Source organism: Patagioenas fasciata, unplaced genomic scaffold (assembly GCF_037038585.1).
Source record: "Patagioenas fasciata isolate bPatFas1 unplaced genomic scaffold, bPatFas1.hap1 Unplaced_1, whole genome shotgun sequence".
NCBI classification, from domain to species: domain Eukaryota; kingdom Metazoa; phylum Chordata; class Aves; order Columbiformes; family Columbidae; genus Patagioenas; species Patagioenas fasciata.
Genome location: NW_027288510.1, coordinates 787,335 through 806,813, shown reverse-complemented (window position 1 = coordinate 806,813; position 19,479 = coordinate 787,335). Strand labels below are relative to the sequence as shown.

At 49.6% G+C, this 19,479-nt stretch overlaps 1 pseudogene; it reads left to right on the top strand.

Annotated features, from left to right (window-relative positions):
• Positions 1–19,479, top strand: part of LOC139825464 (uncharacterized) — a 347,351-nt pseudogene that overhangs the window by 286,989 nt on the left and 40,883 nt on the right.

The following is a 19,479-nucleotide window of genomic DNA, read 5'->3' as shown; positions in this document are numbered from 1 at the left end:
CTGATCCACATCAGCTCTGTCTATCAGTGGGGTCCTTGTGGGACTGATGTACCCACAGGTGCTGGAGGGGACATCTGCAGGTCACCTACTCCAAACCCCTGCTCAAGCAGGGCCATCCAGAGCCAGTTGCCCAGGGCCATGTCCAGGTAGCTCTTCATTATCTCTAAGGATGGAGACTTCACAACCTCTTTGAGCAACCTGGGCCAGTGCTCGATTACTCTCATAGTGAAAAAGTGTTTTGTGATGTTCAGGAGCCTCCTGTAGCTCAGTGTCGGGTTATCTCAGGTGGGCTGATGTTTTCTTAAAGAGATCGTCAAGAGGTTCGAGTGCTTTTGCTTTGCTGTGTTATTAGCCTGAACTAGACAACGTTGTTTCGGTTTATTCCTGATGGCTCCTCACCTGGAGAAGTCTCAGGAATGAGGCTGTAATGGGAAAGCAGAGGAGCTGCTGGATTTGAGAAGCTCTGATCATGATGTTTGGTATATTAAGATGGTGACTGATAGATTGGATTCCCAAGAGCAGGCTGCCAGACTGGTTATCCTGGTTTTGTGAGAAAACACATTATTTATACGGGGAGCTTTTGTTTTGATGAGCCCCGTGGTCTTGCGAAGTCTGCACAAACAGTGGTTTTGCATCACGGCTGGCCAATAGCATTGCAAGCACCGTCTGCTATGGGTAGATGGTGGGGTAGGAACACTTTGGCAGATCCTGTTAAATCCTGTTTTCTGAATGCCTTTGGGAGCCGGGATTGTGCGTCCCAGCTGCGTGTTTGCAGGCTTTGCTCTCCCCTGTGCAGACATGCAGTATTTCTGCAGGGAGCAGATTGTGCCTGGTTTTCATCCTATTTTCCTCTCAAGCTTCACTTGAAGGCAAAAGCAGCGGTGGTGCTGGGTCAGGCAGATGGGGTGGGTCTGCGTGAAGGTGAAAAAGGTCTTGAATTTCCTGGGGTTGGGGTCGTGTGTTCCTCTGCCCACACTTTGTCTTTATTCAGTGAGGGGTCACAGCTGGTGACCTTGTCCACTTGTTGCTTCACTCCTGCGGTGCCGAAGAGAACACACCTGCTCTGTGGGCTGGGGCTTCATCCTGAGTCCAGTTATCATTTTAACAGTCAGAAAGAAAATGAACGGCTATCATTTGCCTGGTTACAATATCACTGGCATTAGCAGTCCGCATGCTTTAAGTAATAGAGACACATCTTGCTAATAATGCAGCTAAAACTGCTGAAGGTGAACTCGTCAGCACCTGCCCGTGTGTTCCCTGGGGTTGTGCTCCCCCTTCCCACGGCTCCCTGGGCACGAAGGTGGCTGGTCGGGTCTTCTTCGGGTCTACAGAGCCAGCCACAGTTCCAAAGAGTCTTCAGCATCCTGGGACAGCACCATGGAGGTGCTGAGCTGCTTTATTCCGTTTCAATTTTATGTCCATTTGCAGCTATTTTTATGCCTTTAGTCACCTCCCCCCCCTCCCCTACCCCCACCCTGAGTCCAGTAACACAAAGGGCTGTTGTTTGTCACTAGGGACAACCTGGCTTTGTTAGGCTGTTGCCACAGGCTGGTCCCAGTGCAGAGCCAGCCAGGATAGGTGACAGACACGGTGTTGCTGTCACAGCTCAAACAAGCCAAAAGCAGCTCAAATCTGGGCAAACCCCGACCAGCCCCACAACCCCATGCTGCCGGGTCAGTAAAAGTGCTGATAAAGGCAAAGCTCCTGTTTGGTGGGCTGCAGCTGGGACCTGGGGGACCCTCACCACCAGTGTATCCCAGGGGGTACCAGCAGACCTTCCCTTGCAGCACACTGAGCTCAGCCCAGCCCTGGCAGGCTCAAAGGGCAGCCTGACGGCTGTGCCCATGGGCAGGGACATGGGGACCAAGCACCGGGGACAGTTGTGAGGGCAAGGGACAGCAGCCCATGGGGCCATCTCCAGTTGCGGGCTTGAAAGGCTGGGAGAGCCTGGGGATGGGGCTGCTCACTTTGCCTACTGGCTTCCACCCTCCTTGGCTGCTTGGATTTGGGGAAAAGGGTGTTCTGCTGTATAAAGTGGGCCTGTAGAGATGCCCATTCATCATCAGCTGCCTCTATTTCACATGGGAACTGCTTGAGACAGCAATGAATATGGGTCTCCAGGCTTGGCCAAGCACAGACCTCAGAGCCTGGTGGCCCGTCCGTCTCCTGCTGCACTTTTTTCTCCATTGGTCTTCCGTGACTCCCGCTGTAGGTGATCGTGCCCATCCTAACGAACAAGAAGAACCATCAGGGCTGGCCACAAGTGGTGTCACAAGACATCGTGCGTCATGTCCACAACCTCAAAAGTACCATTTTCACAGTTGTTGGCCAAGTAGACGGCAAGACCTTGCTGCCTCTCCCAGCTGGCTCAGAGGGAATTGAGGACATTGATCTGGAAAATGAGAAATCGTGAGTACCACCCCAAAATAACAGGTTCTGGAAGGTCCAGAGAAGCAGATGCGTTTGTACATCAAGTTGTCATCGTGTCTGGGCTGCGTGCGTGCCCCTGTGGAACCCCAGGAGATGTGTGGGTGCAGTGGAATGAATCACTCCTCAGACAGGACGTGGTGCGGGTGGGATTTTGTGAGAAGTTACTGCTTCCAAGGCAGTGGGGTGACCTGTCCTCAGCTTCCCAGCCCACTTGGTGGTGTTTCTTGCTGAATTAAGTGAGTTAATGACTGCAGGGATGTAGAATATTTTGAGGGAGAATGGTATGGGGAGAGAGAATCTTGCTGGATGTGTGAGTCTCCAGGTCAGATCCTGAACCTGAATGGATCTGATGTGACAATGACTGGCTGTGCAGAGAGGTGGCGACTGGCTCTTCATTTCCACCATTCACTTTATGAACAGTGTTGTTGCCCACACTGCTGCAGACATTCAGCCATTTTCTCCAGAGTGTAATTCCTATATTAAACCAGTGACAAAATCTTATGGGGTTTGATTGTTTTGTGGTTTTGAAATGTGAAACCCTGTAAAATCCAGCTGCCCACACGGCCATTGGAAGTAGATCCAACTGAGCAATGCACATCAACAAAGTTAATCACGTACTCTGTTTACTACAGCATGGAACGGATAGATAAATCTCTGGTGTATGCCATGGAGTCGGCCATCATAGACTGGAGCCACCAGATCCAGGAGGCACTGAAGAAAGAGTCTTCAGAGCCTCTCCTGCAAGGCAGCAATCCGAACCCGAAGGTGGAGCTGGAGTTCTGGAAGAACAGGTACCCAGAGCAGCCTGGCCAGTGCATGGTGCCCTGTGGTGCTGGTTTTGTGTAGAGGGAGAGTGCTGGTGGTGGAGCTGCTAATTCCATGAGTTGAGAAGAACAGGCCACTTGGGGTTCATGTAGGCTTCAACTAAGGAAAATTGCTCCCGCACAGAAAATCATCATGATCTGCAAAGTGCCTGGGAGGTCACTGGGCAGCTGGCTGTGTTTTAACTTAGCCCCACCACAGGGGCTACACCTCAAGGGACTTTTTTCAGAAATGCCCTTTACAGGATCCCAGGCTGGTTGGGCTGAAGGGACCTCTGCAGATCCCCCAGTCCAAGCCCTGCTCACGCAGGGTCACAGAGCAGATCACACAGGTGGGTCCAGGCGGGTTCGAATGTCTCAGAGAAGGAGACTCCACACCCGCTCTGGGCACTCTTTCGTCACTGTTCACTAGGAGCCATCCACAGGAGTAATTGCTGATGGACACCTGCTGGGGGCTGTCTGGAAATGGTGCATCTCAGCTGGCTGCTGTTCATCTGTCAGGGCCAGAGGGGCTTTAGATGCTCAGGAGCCTGGGAGTGGTATTCCTCCTGCCCTTTGAAAACCTTTGTGCTGTACTGGTTCAGGCTGACTCGGGGCAAAGCCCTGCTGGCTGGAGAGCTGTTGCTAATGCCTGCAGAAACACGATGGCTTTTTTTCAGCGATGTTCTGTCAGTAGCAGAGCTGCTGTCATGCTGAACTCAGCACTTTCTGTCCTGTAGGGTTTGTCTGTGCCTCATGCAGCTTTCTCCCATTTCCACAGTCCATGTGTAGCTGGAGGAAGCCCTGAATCAGGCCCAGGGGAAACAGATGATGTTGGGGGACAGCTGATGGCCCAGTGTAGGTGGGTAACGTGGCCACCAGCATCCTGGTGTGCATCAAGAACAGTGTGGCCAGCAGGCCCAGGGCAATGACTGTCCCACTGTACTCAGCGCTGGGGAAGCCAAACCTCAAATCAGTTTTGGGCCCCTCAGGCCAAGAAAGACCTTGAGGTAGTGGAGTGAGTTGAGAGAAGGGAATAGAGCTGGTGAGGGGCTGGAGCACAAGTGTGATGGGAGTGGCTGAGGGACCTGGGGGGTTCAGCTGGAGAACAGGAGCTGAGGGGAGACCTTCTGATCTCTGAACTGCCTGAAGGGAGCTTGGAGCCAGGGGGGGTCGGGCTCTGCTCCCCAGGAACAAGCGCCAGGATGAGAGGAAACGGCCTCAAGTTGCGCCAGGGGAGGCTGAGGTTGGATATTAGGAAACATTTCTTCCCAGAAGGGGTTGTGAAGCATTGGAACAGGCTGCCCAGGGCAGTGGTGGAGTCACCATTCCTGGAGGGGTTGAACAGTCACAGAGATGACATTCTCAGGGACACGGGGCAGTGCCAGGGGTTAGGTTATGGTTGGACTCGATGATCTTGAGGGTCTCTTCCAACCAACTGATTCTGTGATTCTGTGTCTCGGTTGCTGTAGGTGTGATGACCTGGAATGCATTTACAACCAGCTGACAACGAGGAAGGTCAGGAACATGATGGAGCTGCTGGAGAGAGTTGAGAGCAGCTACATCCCAGCCTTCAAAACCATGCTAATGGATGTTGAGGCAGGTGAGATGCTGGGGCAACTTTACCACAGTGCTGGCTTCTGGCCTTTCTTCATGGCCTGGTGTGACTGATTTCAAGCCAAATCTTTCTAGTTTGTGAATTGAGACTGGGCTGCTTGTGCTTGAGTCTAGGCTTTTGTTTCCAGGCTGGGACAAGCTCCATCACTGGTCTGTTGAGCCAGACTCTTGCCAAAGTTCAGGGTGAATGGGTTTGGGAATTTATTCTGCTGTAATAAAGTGTTTGCATTACTCTAACAGGACTCACCTCAACTTCCACCAGCTCCTCTGGTGTTATTATGCAGGAACGGGAGTTCAGACTAAGAGGACAGATCTTGTACCTAAGACTGCTTTGTTAGAGCGCTGCTTCTCAGGCTTTGGCCACTGCAGCCCGAATTTCCTTGCTTTGCTTTGCTTAGGGGAGTTGAGCGCAGCCCAAGGAAATATTGCAAATCCCTGTCTGTAGTGAAAAACAGTGTAGTCCTGCTGGTCTGTCCCTGCAGACCAACACAGCTGGACATCCATGTCCAACCCAGCTGCTCTCTGGCACAATGAAACCATCTAGACTGTGTTAGCTGTGCACGTGCTGGCAGAAAACACTGTTCTTCACCACTTCACGTGCAAACATTGAATCTCTTAAGGATCTGTGTCACACTCTGCATTGTGCAGTTTAAATGGGCTGGAGAAACACCCCTTATATAAGGAGCCAAGGGTTCATTGTTAAACTAATTAATACTTTAAGGGTTTAATCAAAATACAACAAATATTTGGTTTTAATCCGGCTACAGCGATACTAACCCTAATTGGATAATTTGGACTATAATTGTTAATTTCCATTACAGCGCAGTTCAGATTTGTGTGCACCTGCTTTTAAGTCTCTGCCCCTTTCCCTGGCATTGTACTGGTGTGGCTGCTGTTGGTGGATTTGCTGGGAGGGTGATGCTGATAGTGGGAGTCTCTTCTTCCTTGGTCTTGGGCCTTAGGGGTTATTTTTGCATGCATTCAAGCACTTCTGTCACTTCTTGTTGGTCCACAGGTTTAATTGCACAACGATCTGGTTTTATTAATGCTTGCGCTCTGGGGTAATTCTTCAGGGTAAAACCACACAGCTGTACAGAGCTAAGCTAAAGCTTTCGACGAGTCAGACATCAGTTGCTTTACTGTTGACAGGTTTTCTATTACAGTCAGGACTAGTGGGGCCGTCGTCATCTGCCCACTGGACAAGGAGTTGCTTGAGCCAAAACTGAGCTAAAAAGGGCTCAGGCCAAGGCTGTACAGCCTGTCGTGCTGTACAGCAAGGCCATGGCTCACAGCCATGGCAGCACTGTATTTTTGGTGCTGTTGGGCAAATTCCGTGTGACTTTTTAGCAGTTGTGGACTCAGGCTCTCCACGAAGCCCTGTCCCAGCTCCCTGTCCCCTGCCATCACATCAGCTTATTTCTGTTCTGGTTACTGCCGCAGGTGAGTGATGTTCACGAGTGAGTGACCTGCAGCACACAGGTGGCTGAGGGTGCTCAGTGCTTGTCAGGACAGTTTCTTTTCCCAGGCACTTTTCCATGTGGTGAGGCCAGCACCTAGCTGGGAACCCAGCGCACCGCAGCTGGGTGGTTCTTACCGCTTCTCACGTCTCTCAACACAGCTTTGACTGAAGCTCAGGACGTTCACCTGCACCTGACACCCCTCAAGCGCCGCTTGGAAGACGTAGAGAGGGTTGAGTTCAGCGAGGTGAAGCCTTTCCTGCTCCCCCTGCTCCACGTGGTGTGTTTGATCTGGGTCACCTCCAAGCACTACAACATGCCCGTGCGGATAGTGGTGCTGCTCCAGGAGATCTGCAACCTTCTCATTGAGCAGGTCTGTGGCTGTGATGCCTGTGTTTGCAGTCCCCTGTGTCCCCTCTCCCCTTCTTCCTATTGTCCTTCCCTGGAAAAGTGATTCTTTAGGCAACATTTAACTTAATAAACAGGTTCAAATGTGTTCAACACAAGAAGTCCTTGTTTTCCATGATGGCAGAAGTGACCTCTCAGGTGTGATTTTGCTCTTCCAGGCCCTGGTGTACCTGTCTCCAGAAGACCTTCTGAAAGGGGACATGGAGGAGAGCCTGGGCAAGGTGCGAATGGTGCTCGGTATCCTGAACATGTTCAAAGAGGCATTTGAGGAGAGAAGGGAAAAACTGCACATGTATTATGAACCAGGCCAAGAAGTGAGGGAGTGGGACTTCAGCTCCACGATGGTGTTTGCGAGGCTGGACACCTTCCTGAAGAGACTGGAGATGGTGGAGGTGAGACTCTGGTCTTGAAAAACATTGCAAACCGTCAGGAGAACTCTGTAGCCAGGAGATCACTTGCTGGCATCTTTCCTTTCTATAGCTTCACCTGATACCAGGGAATGGGGCCACTCTTTTGCTGTTAGGTCTCCTGTTACAGCGAGTCTAAGACTGTGTTTTACTATGTCCTGCTCAGTGCATGTGTAAGCTGGTCAGGTTGATAGGTGTGTTTTTTGCTCTCAGGAGTCCCGTTGGACTCCTTGCTCCTGTTGGGGCAAGAAAAGGAGGATTACTGGAGGTGTGGTTTGCACAGCTGTAAATAAAGCAATGTAATCTCCCAGGTCTCCTGGTGCCATCAGAGACAGATTTAGGTTATGGTTGGACTCAATGATCTTAAGGGTCTCTTGCAACTGAAATGGTTCTATGATTCTATGACACCCTAGAGCTGGGTCCTGCCTGTCTTGGAGAGGCCAGATGGCAGGATCCCCTTGGCTGTGCCACGTGGGCCTGGGGAGGAGCAGGGACACGTTCCTCACCAGGTTGTCCCTTCGCATCCTCATAGTCCATCAAACTGGGGTGCTGTGGCTCAGGGGTGTCCCTGTTTGCCAGATCTGTCACCTGAGGCAGGGACATTGGGGTGTCATCCCTGAGCTCCCAGTGTGGCCAAGGGCTCCTTGAGCCACAGGAGATGTTCTGCAGAGAGCAGGTCTGAGTGTGAATGTGGGAGCTCCCTATGCTCTCCTTACCACATGGCTGTGTCTGGAGACCACAGACATACAGACACCATATGTACCTGTTATACAGACACTGTATATACCTCTTATACAGATACTGTATGTACCTCTTGTACAGACCTTGCATGTACCTGTTATCTCTCACGTGGCTAACCACACACATTCATCTGCTCTCCACACACATCCCAAATGAATTTCTTTGTTGATTGTTGCTGCGTTCTCAGTGTGTAGGGTTGGATGGCCAGTGTACAGGTTGCTGGTGTTTGCAGTTTTACTGCTTTAAATGTGCCATATACTTTTATGTGTTCCTTAATTAACTATGTTGAAAACTGTCATGACTGGTACCTATTTTAAAAGTATTCATAATGATGGTTTCCAGTAGGGTTTGATGTGAAATAAACCAAATAATGCTGGTCAGTGTAGAGAGGAATATAAATAGACACAGGAATAACTGCAGGTTGTCATGAGGACAGTGTTGGTGACAGGTTTACTGGGACCCTGTAAAGGCTCTGGGGCACTGACTGCTGGGATTCCATGGATGCCGTGGGCACACTGTGGATATGGGCTGCAGACAAAAGCCAGTGGGGAGGTTTTGAGCTGGGGCACTGTGCGTTTTGACCAGTGTCTGTTTCCTCCTTCCGTGGCTGTCCCACACTCCAGGGACAGTAGAAGCTGCAGTATCTGGAGTCAGAGGGAGAGCCTGCGGAGTGAGCTGTAAAACAATAATTAAAAGCATAGTGCACACCAGCCTGTTAATGAGGAAAACTGCTGCATCTCTCTCCGTCTCAATTTCCCCTCATCACTTCATTTCAAGCAACCTTGCAAGACAAAGCAAGGGACAACTGGTATTTCCACATTATTTTTTTGCCTTACTAGGTATTTGTTCAAGCGGATGTGCTGGTGTGTCGAAGTGAATATGAATGCATATGTGCATTTGTTTTCGAATTTTCATAAAAGCTGCAGTTACACTGGTGCATGGGTAGCCCATGAGCACGTGAAGAGGGAAGGATCCCTTTCCTTTGGTTCGTTGCACTGTTTCATATTACGTGTCTGTGGTAAAACCTGCTGCCCTGCTCGGGTGGCCCCAGGACAAGTGCAAGCAGAGAGTGGCCACCGGTACATTCCTGTGCACATTTCTCCTGGTCCTCTGAGACAATGGATGTTCAACCAGCCCTTACTTGGCCCTACCTAGGGAGACAGATGAGGTGGGATGGCAGCAGAGCTGCCCAGTGCTGCCACCACCACTGGGGGAGCGGGACATTTTCCCAAGAGGTGACACTGCCAGGCTGCAGAGGATGGGAAGGGAAGGGAAGGGAAGGACCCGTGTGCCACCTCAGCAGAGAGGGCCAGCGGGGCAGGTGCTGCAACACCCACTTGGACACGTGGAGGTTTGACTGCGCAGGAGCTTTGGACAGTTTGGGTACCTGTAAATATTAGAAATCTGTCCTTGGTTAATACCTATAAAATTGGGATTCTTAGCTATGCTGGATGACATATAAGAGTCTCATATCCTGCTTTGGATCTGTCCTTTAAATACCCTTAAAAGCGATTTTACAGTTGTCATGGTATTTCTAGTGGCTGCAGCAGGTCTCGCTGGGCAGGGACGTGTTATGAGCAGCCACTGATGCTCAGGACAGGCAGATCAGGCTCCCCCCTTCCCATCCCTGCCACCCAGCCTGAGCACCAGCGCTGTGCTTGGGAAGGTCCCTCAGCAAGTGCAACTCTGTCGTGACAACTGTTGTCATCTTCTTTTGTCAACATCATGACCTGTGTCTCCCTCCGTTGACTTTGAAGGATCTCCTGGCAACTTCCTTGGACTTGATGAAGCTGGAGAAAATTGAATTCAGTGGGATTAAAGGGAAGACCCTGGGCCAGCAGGTCCTGGACATGTATGAGGAATTCCAGGAGGCATACAAGGTGTTTTCAGAGCGAACCTATGACTGTCTTGACCTGACCAACACGGTAGGTGGGACCAGTTTGCGGGAACATCAGGAACATGTGCATGTTTCCAAAGCAGCAGTTTCCTGCTATCTTCTTCCCAGCTCTTTCCTCCTTTCATTATGATCTGATCTGGTACTGGAGGGAACAGGGAGCCGCTGGCCTTTCCTGCAGAGATTTGGGACTTCTTGCACGTCTATATCTAACATATCTTGCTAGATCAGCACCTTAGATCAGTGCAGCTGGGAAACTGGGATTTCCATGAGTTATGCACAAGCTTTTGCTGTACATGGTGCTTGCTGAGGTATAAGAGCTATACCAACACCCACATCTCTTTGCTTTCCTGCTCTTGGTATTTACCATGTTTCCCCAAAAATAAGACCTACCCCAAAAACAAGCTATAGCATGATTTTTCAGGATGCTTGAAATATGAACCCTATTCAAAAAATTAGCCCTAGTTACAGTTCATAAAAAAGTCAATTTAAATAGGGTCCAGGCAGCTATACATGTAAAAAAGTAAGCATCTTTTGCAGCAAAAATTAATATAAGACTCTGTCTTAGTTTTGGAAAAACAAGGTAGTTTGCCTGATGAGGGCCAACTCAGATCATCTCTGGGATGTGTTCGCTCCTGCCTAGATGAACACATGGCATCTGGGGCTCTCAGAATTCAAGGATGCTCTATTTTATTATCAGTAGTGCTTTAATTAAAGGAATATTCCCAGCCCTCTGGGACCTGCCTGGTGTGGGGATGGGTGGCTCGTGCTTTGCTTCCTGCAGCTCCCAGTACATCTCTGCAGGGGGTGGCACGTCCCCAGTGTTTCTTGCTGGAAAGCTGCTTGCTCCATAGCACCCCTCCTTCAGCAGGGCAGGCACAGAGGAGAGGTGACAGTGGCTCTGCAGGAGGTGGCTTGGGTTTGGTGACCCCATGGCCATTTGTGTGACTCTGAGTCATGTCTGTTCTTTCAGTGCTCTAGTTTTGCACCCTCTGCCACTGCTGGAGCCGTTTTTTTTTAGCTAAAACATGGCATCTGGATCTGCTGGAGCTCAGCAGTAGCGATAGTAAAAGCTATTTCCTTGCACTTTGTCCTTTGGAAAAGAGACACATGACCTCATTTTTAGTGGTTTTGTCCAAGCTAGAACAGAAGGACTGTCACGGACTGTCAAGTTCAGTCTTTGATTTGGACTCTTTTACGTGTAGGAAAACAAATATAGATGTTACTCTTGAAGTTCAAAGGATTTATTACAATTGAAGCAAGAAAAGCAGTGCAAGAAGATGATGGAAATTACAGAAACCCAGTACTGTTGAGTTTGAAAAGGACCTCTGGAGATCACCCAGTCCACCTTCCCTGCTCAAAGCAGGCTCAGCTAGAGCAGGACTGTGACTGGTCAGGTGAAATATCTCCAAGATTACCTATGTCCAAGTGTGGAGACTCCACAGCCTCTCTGGGCAACCTGTGCGAGTGTTTTGAAACTGCCTCACTCACAACCAGCTCACCATGGAACCACAGGCTTCTTTTGACTTGAAAGTAGGTTGGATTTGGGACTCAGCAGGTGCATCCGTGGGTTTTCTGGATGATGGTGTGGTCTTCAGGCCAAGTGGTGGGGGAGAGGGTGTGGAAATAGTCCATCTTGCCTGTAGGCTGAAGATAGTGCCATGTGGGCTGTGGAAAGCCCTCAGGACCAAAGGGTCCCTCCCAGAGAAAGGACCAACATCTCAGCCATGGGACAGCACAGAAATGTTCTCAAGCTTCGTGAGGACTTTGCCACGTTGCGATGGCTGAAGATTGGCCAGAGGAGTGGCTTAGTTCACGGTGAATAAGAGAGGGCATCTCTGGATCGAGGAGTTACAGGTACCTTCCTAGTGCCATCTTGCAGCCTCACAGCTTGTGTTTTGCCTTTGTGCAGGACTTTGAGCAGGATGCCTTTGGTTTCCAGCAGAAAGTAGAAGACATGGACCGTCGGCTGGGCACCATTTTCATCCAGGCTTTTGATGACGCCTCCAACTTGGACCACGCCTTCAAGGTTTGTTTATCGCTCCCTTGCTCTTCCCTAAAAGGGAAATCAGGGCACCCGGCTCGGTGAGAATCACGCTGAGGAGACCAGGCAGTGCTGGAGCCACGGGCACATGGGGCTGGTGTTTGCTGGTGGGACAGTGGGACTTGTAGCTTTTGGGCTGCTCTTGGTTTGGGATGCTCAGGCTGGTGGGTCCCTCACAAAGCTTTTGGATGCCAGGAGATATATTTGTGTCTCTCTCTGCAAGTTGGGGGAAATCATGCTTTTTCTAGGATTTCCTGGTGAGAATTGATATTGTTAGTATCAATTTGTTAATATTATTAATACATGGATCTGTTTCAGTTTTGGAAACAGGTTTTCTAGAAACAAAGCTGGTTTATTTATCAATTAATCTATCTTGCAGAAATAATAAATGGTATTTTTTTAAAAAAATCAATATAAGCATTTGTAGAAAAGACTTTAGCAAGTGACAGTGTTTATCTTTGTAAGTTTTTTGAAGAAAATAGAAAATCTTGAAGCATTTGAAGAACAACAGTTGGAATGTGGTCCAACCCCAGAGAAAGTCTGAGAGGCCCCGTAACAAAGGGAGCAAATTTCCTTTTTCCAAAGTGCCCATCGGTGCGGACAGTATTGAAGCCTCTGGGCTGGGGAGGAAGGTCCCAGCTGATCTCTCTGCAGGAGTCGGGGTTGTAAATTTTTCCCCTCTTCTTTTCCTGCGTGTTCACCCCAACAGCTGCTGGACATGTTCGGGAGCCTTTTGGAGCGACCGGTAGTCGCTGCAGATGCTGCTGGCAAATACTCCGTCCTCATCAGCATGTTCAGCAGGGCCCTGGACCACGCCAGGCTGATCTACTCCCGGCACATCCAGGCAGAGCTGAAGCTCGGTAGGTAGAACGTGCTGAGTAAAATGGGTTTTACAGGGAGTTTGATTGAGATTAATTTGGGGGGGAAATGATTTATTTTTCTAAGGAACCCAAAACTTTACAAATTGCAGATGTTTTCAGCCTCTGTAGCTCCTAGTGGCAATGGAAATGCCTGGGAAAGCTCTGTTCTTAGTATTAAAGCAAATAATTGGTTAGGAGTAAAAATACCCTTTTTCAAATGTGTATGCATGATATGTGACTGGGAATGGAGACACATGCTGAGCTTTTCTCCCAGCGAGGCTGTGACAGGAGGTTTCTCTCCACATTTGTGTGCTGCCTCCAACACCCCATGGGACCTGCAAACCCACTCATGTGCTCCTCAGAATGAATTTATTTTGTTTCCCTTACAATGCTTAAAATGCAAAGTATGCGAGTGGGACTTTGTAACCAAGGGTTTAATCAGCCTTTTCCAAGTTTATTATTCCCCGTGACTGTTGGCACAGGGGGGAATGGGTGGATTTCTATCAGATTATGAGGATTCAAGTGTGTCATTTTGAACAATAGCCTATTTACTTGCCTCAGAAAGATCATACTGGAACGAGACAAGTCCTGGACTGGAGAGAATCATGGAGAGAATCATTTGCTGTGAATTTGTGGTTATTGTTCTGTGGCTGTTAGATAAGACGGACAGAAGTAACTCCTGGTCAGAAATCCCTATGTCAGTGTTTGTGAGGGGCGGGGAATGTGTCCCAGGCAAGGGACACCTCACATCAGCTCAGGTTTGGACATAGTCTGGGCTTCTCGTTCGATCTCAGCTCCTTATTCAAGATCCAGAGGCACTTGCCTTGGTCACAGACCTACATCAGTGTGGCAGATGTTGGATTTAAGGAAGGAAGCTGGGAAATCAGAGCAGTTTTCTGCAAATGCGGTTCTGTTGTTGCATCTTTGGGGTTACAAGTGCAGTGTTCAGTCAAACGCTGTTCCAATGTGCCCTCCCCAGGATCCCCCCCTGTGCACAAGAACATGCCGCCGGTGGCTGGAGCGCTGCGCTGGGCGCAGGAGCTGCGAGCGCGAATCCAGGTGCCGTTTGATCACTGCAGGCACATCCCACATCTGTGCGTGTCTGTTCCAGCTAAGTTGCTTTATGACCACCTTGCTATCTTCTCTGTAATCAATCTGATTTTCTTTCTGTGGTGAACATTATCCCATGGTTATAGCTGAAATAATTCTTAGTCAAAGAGGTGTGAAGTGGTTGCACTGGTGCTTTTCAGCTTCCTTGTGATCATTATTTTTTTTAAGAAACTCATTCACTGGATTTGTTTTGAAGCGATTAAGAGGCACAGTGGGCTATTCAGCTTTCAGACATAGTTCCCGGGTTGCAATTGAAAGAGGTATCAGAACCTTTCCTGCTGCAATCCCACTCAGCATGTTCTCCAGGACCTCCTCAGCTGCAAGTCCTGGTTCTGGCATCATCCAAACTGTGAATAGCAGAGAAGTGCTGGGCTGGACTCAGCTGAGATGGGTCGATGGAGCTGGGTTTGCATGTTGGGGAGCAGACGAGCATTTTGTTGGGCAGAAGAAAACTTTCTCAGCGTTAAACAAAGGAGCCATCTCCCAAGATCAAGGAAAGAAACCAATGCTGGTATATTTATCACCCAAATGCTTGTTATAACGGATGGTGTCAGGGAAGTATGGCCTCATACTCACAGCTGGCACCACATGAGACAACATTTAAGAGCTCTGTAAGCAAGGCAGTGTTGGACTTATGACAACTGAGGATGTTCTAGGGACTGCACCTGGTAGCTCACAGGAATGGCTTCACGTGTGCTGGTCAGGATTCTGTGTAAATGGATCCACTTTTTTAATGTACTTGACCAAAATAACTTGACCGTCACTGTACCATGTTTGTAACCTTCTCTCACTGTATCTTGCCATTAAGTGTCTTTAAGTGCACAGTTATTCTGCAGCAGCAAAGACATTGGTGCAATGAAACAAACTCTTGGGCTGTTCCCAGCACAGAGCCCAAGTTATCATGTCTGATTTGAACCTAAATGGCAAATTTTTGTCCACCATGAAGGACCCAGATCTGCATTTCACACTGATTTTCTGTCCTCTGTTTAGAGTAGTTAATAACATGCTCTGCAACGGTGGTGACATGATGCTGTTGAAAGGGAAAAAGGATTAAAAAGGAGAAACAAAAGTGGTTTTGCTGGGATTTACTTGGATTTGCTCAGAGGACTTGTTTACTTCCAGCAGGTTTCTCAGCACTTGCCCAGCGGTGACTGCTCAGGCGCTCCTTTTTTCCAGCTTTTGGTTAAGTTAATTCAAGTTTTGTCAATATGTCCTCCAAAATCAACAACCATCTTGAGGAAAACTTGGATATTGTAGATGAAACAGTGGGGAAAAGGCAGCATGATAAGAATTCCTCTGGCCTGCTGTTCCCTGGGCTGTACAGCCCTGGCAGCGTGGCCAGGGCTCTGCCTCCCGCACTCTGGGACACCTTTGCTCTTCGGTTTGAGGGGCATGAATTGGGCACCGCCAAGAGCTTCATCTGCCGGGAGCCACACTCTGCTTCTTTCTGTGCCTCTTTGACCTCAGAAAGTGGTGGCTGGTGAGCAGAGGTTGCCCTGCTCTGTGCAAACACCGGAGCATTGAGTATGTTACGGAGACCAGTGTTCCTCCAGCAGCTCTGGGCCCTTGTTCTTCCCCCAGGACGTGGTTCTCATTTGCCAGTTGCCATGCAAACACCCGCAAAAGGGCGCACTGGGGCTTGGAGAGCTTTTGTGCAGTGAAATGGTTTTGGGCGATATGGTGGGGTTGGAATGTAAGATCCCCAGCCAGGCTCTGCCTGCAAGGTGGTGGGTGGTTTTGGGAAGGGGTAAATAGAGACTGCAGCCTCACAGGGCTGAATGTAACGCTGAGCTTGTCTGTTGTGCCACCAGCTGCTTGGACTCTGCTGAAGGAAGAAGGGTGATAGAGAAGTATGAAGAAATGATCCAGCTGCTCGACAGGTAAGTGGTGGCTCAGGCATGACTGTAACTATATGAAAAAAAGCCAAACCTTATAGAATCATAGAATTGTTTTGGTTGGAAGAGACCCTCATGTCCATCCATTAACACAACCCTGGCACTGCCCCGTGTCCCTGAGAACCTCGTCTCCACGTCTGTCCACCCCTCCAGGGATGATGACTCCACCACTGCCCTCGCAGCCTGTTCCAATGCCCGACAGCCCTTTGGGGAAGAAATGTTTCCTAATATCCAGTCTGAACCTCCCCTGGTGCAACTTGAGGCCATTTCCTTCTCCTTCTCTAAACCACCTTTCAGCACATTTGCAAGCCCAGGGCCTGAGAATGTCTCTTTCTAAGCCAGAAGGAATTTTGTGATGAGAGAGGAGGAGGAATCCTTTGCTACACACCACAGTCTTTCTGTGATATCTTGAAATGAGAAGTTTGCATGGGAGGGACAGGGGCTGTGCAGCCCAGCAGAAATGTTGGAACGAGATTCTTTTGGATGTAGGAGATGCTGTGGTAGAAAACCTGAGCTGACCAGAAGTCTCAATCCACTTGTGCCCGTTCACAGTGTACTTACCGTGGCTGTAATGTGTGTATTCCACAAGTGGGAGTGGGATTCGTTGCACCTCACTTAATATCTTAATGTTTGATGCTAAAACTGAACTGATTGCTCTGAGCTTTTGAATGTTTGTCCCCAAATTTGAATCCTCTGCTAAGAATGGTACTTGGGGGATCTTTGTTTTCCTGACTTGATGCTGTCACTGGTTTTCAGGTGTTTGTCTTTGAAGCCAAGATCTTTATGGAGGTGGTGTGGGTGGGTTTTAAATATTCCTTGATGTTCTTCAGCCCTCAGAAGTGGACTTGGCTTTTATTTGGTTCTATGTCTTGGTGTGCGGGCTTGGCAGCTACGTGGTGGATGTTTTAATTTGTTTGTTTGTTTTTCGGCAGGTATCAGGAGAAGCTCTATGCAGACTGGTCCCAGACAGTCTCTGAAAAATCACAGTACAACCTTACTCAACCGCTTATCCGGCGAGATCCAGAAACCAAACTGATCACAGTTAATTTTGATCCCCAGGTAAGAACTAGCTTTCCTGTCTGCTGGAGGGCACGTCTCCAAGCTGTGCCCCACCGTGCATGGCAAGTCTGGTGGGATCGCTACTAGATCTGTTCTGCTGAGGTCCCTGGAGCATCTGTTATGGGTGACATGAATTAACCATCCCCTTTGTGGGCTCTGTCTCCTGGTAAAATATCAGGATTACAGTTTAAGCAGCGCAGATTGTAATTAAAGCCAGAAAGTCTGTGAGTAGCCAGATGTTAACTGGTGTCAACATCTCCAGAGCAGGTTGGTTTGACGCTGGTGTGGGGAGCGTAGGAGCATCATCCTACAGACGTGGGTTCGTGTTATGTTTACCTGAAATCTGAGCTTCCTGAAAGGGTATAAAAATCCCAGGAAAGGTTTGTTTTGTTACTTCAGTGTTGTGGCTGTTGGATTTCCTTAATTGTGGTGCAGGAGGCTTCCAGTAGGTCTCTGTTCCCTAGGGCTGCCCTCTCCAGCACAGGGAGGCCTGACCATCCCCCTGCCCAAAGCAGAGGCAGGGTCCAAGCCAGCAGAGTGCAGAGGTGGATTCAAAGGTTCTGGGGCCTGATGAGAGCTGGGGCCTCTCAAATGTGAAATGCCATTTGCTGCGGAGGTGCTGAATCTCAGGGGCCTGGGAAAACATCAAACACTTCCCCCTTTCCCTGGGACTTGCTGCTGTTAGAGAAAAGTGTTGAGGTTCCAGAGCTCATTCCAGCTTGGCTCTCAGACAAAGGATTTGTCCAGCTCCTTGGAATCTCCTTGCTAAGGTGGGAAGCAAATGGCCCCAGGGGATGTTTTCCACCCTTCACCCTGGTGCCAGGGTTTGGAGCCTGTGACGTGCTGAGCATGTTCTCAGCTCCAGTCTCTGAGTGCTTCTGCGCTGCTCTCAGCTTTCCGTACTGAGGACTGCCTCATGTCCTCAGGTGCCTGCTTAGCAGCCCCTTCATGCCCTTCAGAGCAGATAGGAGCACCTCATTTTGCCTAAAGGGAGGATGTATTTGCAACCCTTCAACATTAAAGAATCTTCCAGAGCTCACCTTCCATGGAGGAGAGGGAAAGAGGGTAAGACATCCTTGACACCATGGTGGGGATGTCTCAGACATTCCAGTGCATAAAAGGGAGGGGAGTTTGGTTCTATCTCACTTGGCCTCCTGCTCCCTCAATCCCCTGCTTTTCCCTTCCTCCCATCCCATCCTCTTCCATCCACCTCCTCAAACTGCTCCCTTCACCCTTCTGCGCTCCGTCTTTCTTTCCTCTTCTTGTCATTGTGGACATAGTCACTTTAGTATTGTAGATACTCCTCACCCCTGCCATTGCCCATACAATATACTGAATTTCTGTCACCCAGCCAAAATGTGCAGTTTCAGGAGCATTTTCCCTCTCACAAGCCACTAAACTGAGCAAAGATTTTTTTTTTTTGTCTTAGAAGTGATATATTGCGTTGGAAGACCTTGCTGCTCCGTTTGTTGCAGGGACTCACTTCTACTTGGGTTTATAGTTTAATAACCCACTCAATCCCGTTCCATCACAACTCAAAGATGCTTTTGGTTGTGCCTCCTCCTGCAGGCACAGTATTGCTGAAAGACTGTATTGATGAGGATAGCTGAGAAGACCAGAGATCATCATGGCTTTTAGAGGCTGCACAGGGTTTGCTGGCTGGGTAGTTAACAGAGCTATATGTCTTTGATTGGGAAGCAAATCAGAGGCAAAGATCAATGGGAGGGAGATGGTCTGGACTAGGAGGTGTCCAGGCCCTTCTCAGAGCGTACTGCTTTGTGAATAAAACAGCAGGAACCCCCTAAGATCCCCAGAATTGACGGGAGGGTGTCTACCAGGTGAATGGGGAGGATTGTCTCACATTCAGCTCTCTGCCTTGTTTCTGCAGCTGGTGTCGGTGCTGAGGGAGGTGAGCTGCCTGTCTGGCAGCCGGCTGGGAGCCATCCCACCCACGGCAGCAGAAATCTATTCCTCCAAGGAGTCATACCGGCAGCTGGCGGCCAACTTGGAGCTGATGGTGAACAGATACAACAAGGTCCTGAAGACAGTCCTGGAGGTCGAATACCCTCTCATACAGGAGCAGCTGTGGGATATTAACTTGAAGCTGAAGAAGGCAGAAGAAACACTCAACTGGAAGATGGAGGGTGAGCTAGCTCTGTGTTAGGGCAAAAGAGGCCGTACAGGATTTCACAGAATCCCAGACTGGTGAGGGCTGAAGAGACCTCTGGAGATCTCCCAGTCCAACCCCCCTGCTCACGCAGGGTCACAGAGCAGATCACACAGGTGGGTCCAGGCGGGTTTCAATGTCTCAGAGAAGGAGACTCCACACCCGCTCTGGGCAGCCTGGGCCAGGCTCTGGCACCTCCCAGCAAACAAGTTTCTGCTCATGTTCAGATGGAGCCTCCTGTGTTTCAGTCTGTACCCGTTGCCCCTCACCCTGGTGCTGGGCACCACTGAACAGAGTCTGGTCCATCCTCTGACAGCCACCCTGAGATATTGATCCCATTGATCAGATCCCTCTCAGCTTCTCTTCTCCAGCTCAACAGCCCCAGCTCTCTCAGCCTTTCCTCAGAAGAAAAATGCTCTAGACCCCTCAGCATCTTGGTAGCCACCGCTGGGCTCTCCCCAGTAATTCCTTGTCCTTCTTAAACTGGGGTGCCCAGAACTGGACACACCACTCAGATGGGGCCTCACGAGTGCAGAGCAGAGGGGGAGGATTCACCTCCCTCGACCTGCTGGCCACACTCCTACTCACGC